Raw genomic sequence first — 8,472 nt, forward strand, 5'->3', positions numbered from 1 at the left:
TTAGATCACTAATATAAGAAAAGGGATATACTAGACCCATATTTTTTTGTTGACAAATAAGACATGCATACCCTAAAGTGATACATTAGGTTGAATAAATCCCTTATGGAATGACTCTTGTAAATAATCATTTAATTCCCTTAATGCTACTGGGACTATCCTATAAGGAGGAATAGAAATAGGCTTGGTTCCGGGCAAATAATTTATAGAAAAGTTAATATCATAATCTAAAGGCATAACAGTCGAATCCATAGGAATAAATTCTACAAAATTACAAACAATGGAAATAAAATCAAAGAAAGGAGGTGAGCAACACCAGTATCATGAATAATATCAAACTAAGACAAGCATCCCCTTTCAACAAAACAATGAGACTAAAGGAAATATACAATTTTCATTAGACCCAAAAGAAATGCATCTTTCCAAGATATTTTTGGCACAACCAGTGAAGCTAAAGATACAGTCTTAGCATAAGAATGTAGGACAACATGATAAGGAACTTACCAATACATACCCAAGATAACATCAAATATACCATATCTAATACAATCAAATTATCCATGTCTCACACCCAGCAAAAGTCACAACACAAGATTGATCCACCCAATCAACCACTTAAGAATCTTTGATGTAATATGAATTAATAGCACTTTTGATGCTTAAAAATAATGAAAATATATAAGTTACTTAGGTTTTTTGGTGAGATATGATGGGTTTTGTTCTATGTTTTACAGGAAATCAAGTTTTGATACTATTCTAGAATAAAGGTGTGAATGTTGAAGTTTTGGGCCATAGAAGTGGGCACCTATGGACCATATGTTCTTCCTACATTAGTAAGTGCCAAATTAGGTGTTAGAAATTAAGATCTAGAGATTTAAAAGTTTAGAAAAGAAGATCCTATCAGTTATAGATAGAACCTACAACCATAGGTGCCACCTATGATCCATAGGTAACAACGTAGGTTACAAAAAAGTAAAGTCCAAAGAGTTTATGTAGTGTTTGACAATTAGGGCACCTATGTGTGACCACCTATGGGTCGTAGGTGGCCCAATAAGTAGCCACCAACCTTAATTTTTGTTCTTTGTTTGGGAGTTATTTCCCAGGGTTTTCTTGTAATCTCTATATACCCTTTTGACATTTTATAGTGAGTTTACGCACTCGATATACTTACAAACATATATTTGATTCTAGGATTTGATTTTGATCTTGGGATTACTTTGTTCTTGGTTTTGGTTTATAATTCAGTTAAAGACTTTGTGTTTTTTCATAGATTATTGCGATAGTATTTGAATGTCTTCAATTATGAATTCCTTTAATCATTTTACAATAATGAGTGGCTAAATCCCTTATCTAGAGTTGTGGGAACCCTGGCAGATTGACTAAGTAGGGGAAGTGCAAAGTTTTTCTGAATTGATACTCTTATATGTATTGTGATTTTATTTTGTTTGGTAGATTTCTTAGTGGTTGTAAATGCTAAGATCTCACCTAGTATATCACTATTTACTTCACAAAAGGAGTAGAGATTAGGAAAAGATAATTACAACTATAATTTGAACATTAATTATTGATCTAGGCTAATCAGCATCATCTACTTAAGATGGTTATTCATTATCGAATAACTTATACTTAAAAGGTAATAGTTAATTGTGTTCTAGGATAAGGGTTAGTAGTGCAACATCTTGATACTCAAAAGGTAAAGGATAAAATCCACCAATTTGTCCACAAGATAGTTGATGGTACATAAATTATCTAATTCTACATACAAGTTGTCGAGTTGGTTTAATAAAGTGTAATAAACCTACGGAGTTGAGAATCTAAAAGGAACATAGTCCTAGTGTTCATTTTTAACTAATTACATCCAAAGTTAAGTTTTGTTACTTTTTTGATATTATAACAACAACAACAACAACAACCTCTTTACTTTATACACTGTTCATTGATTCTAGAAAATGAGATATATAATTCAATGAATTCTCTGTGGATTTTACCCCAATAGAAGATGGTTTACTTTACTTGAAAGCTGACATTTTATTCTCTATTAGAAGTGTAGTTTGGGCGTTGATCAATATTTTGTTTCACTTTCTAGGGAATACATTATTGAGTTATTGATTAAAGTTGTTAAAGTTTTTAGGCTTTTGTTTTCTATTTTTAGTTGGGTATATGCACTGGTGTATGCAAACCACGAAGATTCAAGGAAATCCCTTACCCCTAATGAATCTGAACCTAGAGAGAATTTTATAGCCAAATCATATGATCATAGAAAACATGCATAATGACCATATTGAAAGGGTTCTGGATGATACTAATGTAGTACTAGCCCCTGCTCTAGGTGATCCTCAAAACGTTATTGATTGATAAATAGAGAAGTTGTTAGTAGATGCAGTTGCTTACCGAAGAAGGGATGAGGAGGCATGTCTATTAGCTCAGCAGGAAGAGATAGCCTTGCCAAGATTGGTAGTAGATCATCGAGTAGTATTCAACAGTAGTCGAGAATGAGTTCAAGGTGGTCGATCTTAAGTGATCCCAGCATACTAGTACTTGCAGCCATATGATAATGAGAAAGATAAGGGATACATTGAGCAAGAAAAAATAGGTGATATCATTCCTCATGTTTTTCCACCAGGTGTTATGTTGGACATAACAAGTTCCATGATACAACTCTTAAATTTGATAGGTGTGTTTGTGTATTTAGCTATGGAGCATGAAAATATGCATCTTGCTAATTTATTAGGATCTTCAATTCTTATACCATGCTTGGGAAATATCATAAGGCACTGAGGCTTAGGTTGAAACCTTTTTCATTGATTAAAGAAGCTTCTTTATAGCTAGGGGAACTTCCTTGTGGAACTATTACCACATAGAATGAGTTGCGTAGGCAATTATTAGACTGTTTCTATTCTCTATCTAGAATGTTGTAGTTAAAAGATAAGATATATAAGTTTACACAGCTATATTCTGAGTCGATGTAAGAGGCTTGTCTTTGATTTAAGGTAAAGTTAAGCATGGTACCTAATCATCATATTTTAGGGACAAATTTGCGTGAGATATTTTATAGATCACTAAAAAGCAGTTCCAGAGCCATGGTTGATATAATCATTAGAGGATATTTCATGCATTTATGCTTGGAAGTAGCATATGAAATTCTAGACCAGATATCTCTGACCAACCAAGGTTGGCATACTCAAGAGGCAGAGAGAGATATTAGCTCTTACGTTGTTAGGGCTTTCAGCAACCATAGAGTGGGTGCTGATTTTGTGGTGCAAGAGATTTCAAAGCTTAGAACTCATATTAGGTTTCTTATAAAGTAGTTTGCAATAGTGAATTCTAAGAAGGTAAACATCATAAGTTCAGAGAATGTAGCCTCTAGATCTTATGAGTCTGACTTAGATGAGGAGGCTAAGTATCTTGATCATAAATTGGTGGGTTTAGAGCAAAAAGAGAAGGAAATCAATATCAAAACTATTATGGAGATAGATATATAGATCATAGTAAGGAGCGTGATAGTGACTAGAGAAGAAATGACAGCTACTAGGAGAAGGGAGATAGGTATGTTCCATCGGGCACCCATCATACTGAATTGAGAATAGAGGTGTTATTGTCCAAACTAGTTGAGGGTCAAGAATGTCATTAAACATGCCTTAAGAATATTAAGGCTGATATCTATGGTCTAGCCTAGAAGGTTGAGTCCTATGCTAATGCAATCAAGAAGTTGGAGTAGTAGTTTGGGCAAATATCTGCTATTTTGAACCAGAGGTAGCCGAGTACAGTTCTAGGCAATACGGTTCAAAACACTAAGAATGACATACATTGTCTCCCTATTGCCACTTAGATTGGTATGTCTACTATTGATCCTCCATTGCCTACTATGGATGTATCGAGATATAATTGTGTTGTGGTAATTGAAACACCGGCCATCGAGTCAGACAAGTCAACAAGTATTGATTTTAGTATAGATAAGGATAAGGTTAAGAGAAAGGTAGATGATCTTGTAGTAAGCAAATTCCATGAACACTCTCTCCTTTTCATCAAAGACTGAAACTAAAGAAGAAGAAAGATAATTTAAAGAGTTTTATTAAGATGATAAAGGATTTGAGTTTGAACATCCCTCTCCTCAAGGATTTGGAGAAAATGCATGGGTACACAAGGTTTATGAAAGAATTGGTGATAAAGATGATAGAAGCTAGTTTTGAGGACATTGGTGGATTCTATCATTGTAGTGTAGTAACTTTTAAATCTCTTGCCCAAAAGAAGAGTGATCCCAAAGAATTCATAATCCCAGGTACCATAGGCATATCCATATTTTCCAGAGTGTAATATAATTTGGTAGCCAACATTAATTTGATGTTGCTGGTTGTATTCATGTAATTGGGATTTAGCCCTCCAAAACCAACTACTATGTGATTGTTGATGACAGACCGCACAGTTAAAAAACCATAGGCATATCATATGATGTGTTAGTAAAGCTTGTTAACTTTATTTTTCTGGCTGACTTTATTATTTTGGATTGTGAGGTTGACTTTGAGATACCCATCTTATTGGGAAGACCATTCATGGCCACAGGTAGAGTAATGGTTGATATGTAGAAGGGGGAGATCAAGTTTTGTGTTAATAATGAGGAAGTCACATCCAATGTTCGAAGAAATATGAAGCAACCAACCGACATCAGAGTGGTGTCATTTATTTATTGTGATATGACCTAGGAGAGTATTCTTTTGGGTACCCTAATGAATTCTGAGTAATCAAGGTACCTACATTATGCTGCGAATTTAAATCAAGAACTTCATGGGAGGCAAACCATGGTCTTGTTTATGAATTCTGAGTAACCGACTTAGCCACATTGTGCTGCAATATTAAATCAAGCATTGGGTAGGAGGCAACCAACTATTATAGTGTTCACAATTGTTTTTCTTTTTTAATAGGTACAAAGCATGAGGAACGGCTTGGAACATAGTAATATGATGCTTTATTCAGAATATTCCAAGGGGACTTCGTGACCAACTCATGAAGGTCATAAGTCCCATGGGGGCCAGGTAAGTTGTACTTTGAATGTTAAAAGGAAATTTTGAAGATTTTTGTGGATTTTCTGGACTTGAACTCGTGAATCTACTTATGATGTCGTAAATACCACTTGGTACTTTGTAAATAGTGCAATATATGTTAGAATAAAAAGTATAGAGAGCAAGGAAAAGGGTCTAAATTTGGGCCTACCTATGGCCCATAGGTGCTACCTACGGTTTGTAGGTGCTGCCGTAAGTGGCCAATTTTTAGTCCAATTTTGTTTAAAAATCTAGGGCCACACCGACCCTACCCCTACCCTAACCGACCCCTAGGGATTTTTAAACCCTTAAACCACTACTCTAACATAATTTAACTTCCAAATTTCCTCTTCTCTCTTAAATTCAAACTACACCACTTCCCCACACTCGATAAAAGGCAAATATGTGACATGTTCTCGGTACCAACTTGTCCAAAGCCACTAATTACACATTTAATTTTGGGTTTCACTTCATGTTTTAATATTTCACTTCCAACTTTTCAAATATAAGGTAACATTCTTTGCTCCTAATAGTACTATATTGTGAAAAACTCAAAATAAGTGAGTTGCTCTATTTATTTTCATGCAAATTAAGTATAAATCAACAAGCTTGTTTGAAGGTGCTTTAAATTAACCTAAAAATCCTAAAATAGTGCATTGTTATTCAATTAAACTATATAATCATGACCTAAATATAAGTTGAACCTAGAGTCAAGCTGCAGATGAGACTATTAGTAAGGTGACCTTGAGCGTACCACTTCCAGACCATTCATAGTGGGGCTAACAACCAAATTCTACTAAGCTTGGACCTCATCCATAACCCATAATACCAGTACCCCGGCAAAAGATAATGAAATCTTACTTTCCCTAATATGAGGAGGGAGAGGATGATGATGAGGGAGAGAAGTCTGAGTTACTTTTAGCTGTAGATACACGGACCCCTAGTCTATGGAGGGTCCCAAGATTAGTTTGATGCTACAGTAAAGAGCAGTCATCAGCAATTCCCCAATTTGGGAAGGGTACAGACCAGACTTCAAATCAGATACCACCACCAGGTTCGTATCCACCATCTCAGAAAGATCAGGCCTCTGACCCTACACACATATCAGTTGAGCCTATTAATGAGGTAAACCTAAGATGATGTGTAGAGGGATATCAACTTCTTTATGAGAGAGACAACTTTGTAACCAAGATGGGCCAGCCCAAGTGTCTTATTTATGAGAAGCAATGAATCAAGTTTTTTAGATTAGCTAGAGCACCATTGTTGCAAGATTCAATTGGTATGTATCAACTGGAGTTGATGACTAGACCCCTAGATTCATACAGATCAGCATTGGTGTAGGATTTCTATGCCTCCTAGACTGACATAATATCTCTGAGTACACCTTGAGGTAGGAGACATACAGAGCAGCCACAATTAGAGAAGGTGCTTGTGAGAGAGGGCCAGAGTTGATATTTCAGCAGCAGCCATCCGATTAATTTTTTTGCCCAGATTATGAAGATCCTATGTCTACATCTGAGTGTGATCATCATTTAAGATTGGAACATGAAAGATGCACTATACGAGATACTGAGCACATAAGTGAGGGAATAGATTTGATGAGATAAATAGCTAGTTGTATTAAACCTCTTGGTGTGGATGCCCCTTGAGTCAAGGGTCAAAGTGTGATTAAGAAGGCGATGTTGAATTTTTCTGCAAAGTTCTGGTGGATGTTAATGTGTTATCAATTATGTCTGACTACACCGGACAACTTGATTGTTTGGGATGGTGCAACACTGATTGCAAGCATTGTGTTTTGATTATTTTTTTGTACTTTGTGGTCATCATTTGATATGATATTCATGAGCGGGCATTTTGAGAGGCGACCACACTACCTTTTCCTTGTCTGGTATAGTTTCTATGTGATGAGGCTAGAGTGGAAGAGATTCCTGGAGTTTATTTGAGAGTAGAGGCAATGGGCGTGGCCCGAAATAGTATGATCAAGGATCCAACAAACTCGATCTTTGAACATAGGTCCTGTAAGCCTCCGATAGTTATTCCAGCCCTATCTGAGGTCCTATAAGTTCGTATGGATCCTACTGCTAGAAAGGGAATAGATGTTGGTGTTAGCATGGATTTAGAGATTGGTGAGTAAAAAGATACCCCCATGATGAGTACTAAGGAAGAGGGACACCATCCAAGTTTTCTTCAGTTCTAGCTTTCACTTTGGAGCCAGTCAGGGCATCTGTATCGCCCCCTTGCTCCTCTACTATAACTGCTACATTAGGTTTGGTTTTTGTATCACATAAGTTTTTGCAGATCTTGGTAGACAATCAATGTTCTACCACCACCCATCTAGAGAATGTTGAGGTCGAGAGAGCATAGTTGTACAAGCAGATAAATCCTTGGGTTCGGATGACACTTGAGGCAGCAGAGACTAAATTACAAGTTGTGAACAGGTATGATATGTCAAAGTTCTGAGCTGAGGTGCATGCCCATAAAAATGCTTTTAGGGATGAGTGTTAGCCCAATTTAGTGATATTAAGGCACATGATATGGGTGAGATTAGAGAGGAAGTTTCCATGCTACAAATGGAGATACACCCCCTCAGTAAGACCAATATTCTGGCTATCCTTCCAGTTGTACCTCTAATTATTTAGTTGAAATCTCAGCATGAACCTAGAAACTTTGACTTATTTATGGAAGATAACGAGATAGTCTCCATAGTTGGGACTAAGAGAGGCAGAGAGGAGGTCTTGAAAGATCCCAACAAGCCATTTGACCATGCCCTAAGATGGGCCATACATAATTCTAGAGAGACTAACTCTGCTGCTAGGCAGAGGGGTGCTGAGATAACAATGGGTGCATCCTTTAGTAGTGCATCACCCCTATAACCACCTCTACTAGTTGAGATACTCCCACACAGAGATGATCATGATTGTACCTCAAAATACCCTCACCACCAATCTCGAAAGCCATCACTTTTTTCCTATCTACATCCTCTTTGATTTACATCAAGATAGGGTCCAACACTTCCTTCTCCATCACCTCAATACCAAGATATGACTTCGCCACCTCTTGAACAATCACACCGCCATCTTCTAAATCCAAGAAATGGATTCAAAATTTGGTAAATAGTGAATGTCCTTCACCAAATCCCATTCTCCTTTTCCAGATGAGATAAGCTCTCTATGGACAACCTACTAAGAGCATCAACAACCATATTGGACACTCATGTCATAGCCCTTTAGAAACGCAAGCCACCTTCTATGCCTGAGATTTAGCTCTTTCTGGGTTAACAGGTATTATAGGCTCTTATGATTAGAATAAATATGTACATGGACCCCATACAAATAATGATGCCATTTCTTCAATTTAAACAACATAGCTAACAATTCCAAATAATTATTCGAATAGATCTACTCATGAATATTTAACTGTCTAAAAGCATATGCGA

This window comes from Capsicum annuum, chromosome 12, assembly GCF_002878395.1.
Source record: "Capsicum annuum cultivar UCD-10X-F1 chromosome 12, UCD10Xv1.1, whole genome shotgun sequence".
Taxonomy (NCBI): Eukaryota; Viridiplantae; Streptophyta; class Magnoliopsida; order Solanales; family Solanaceae; genus Capsicum; species Capsicum annuum.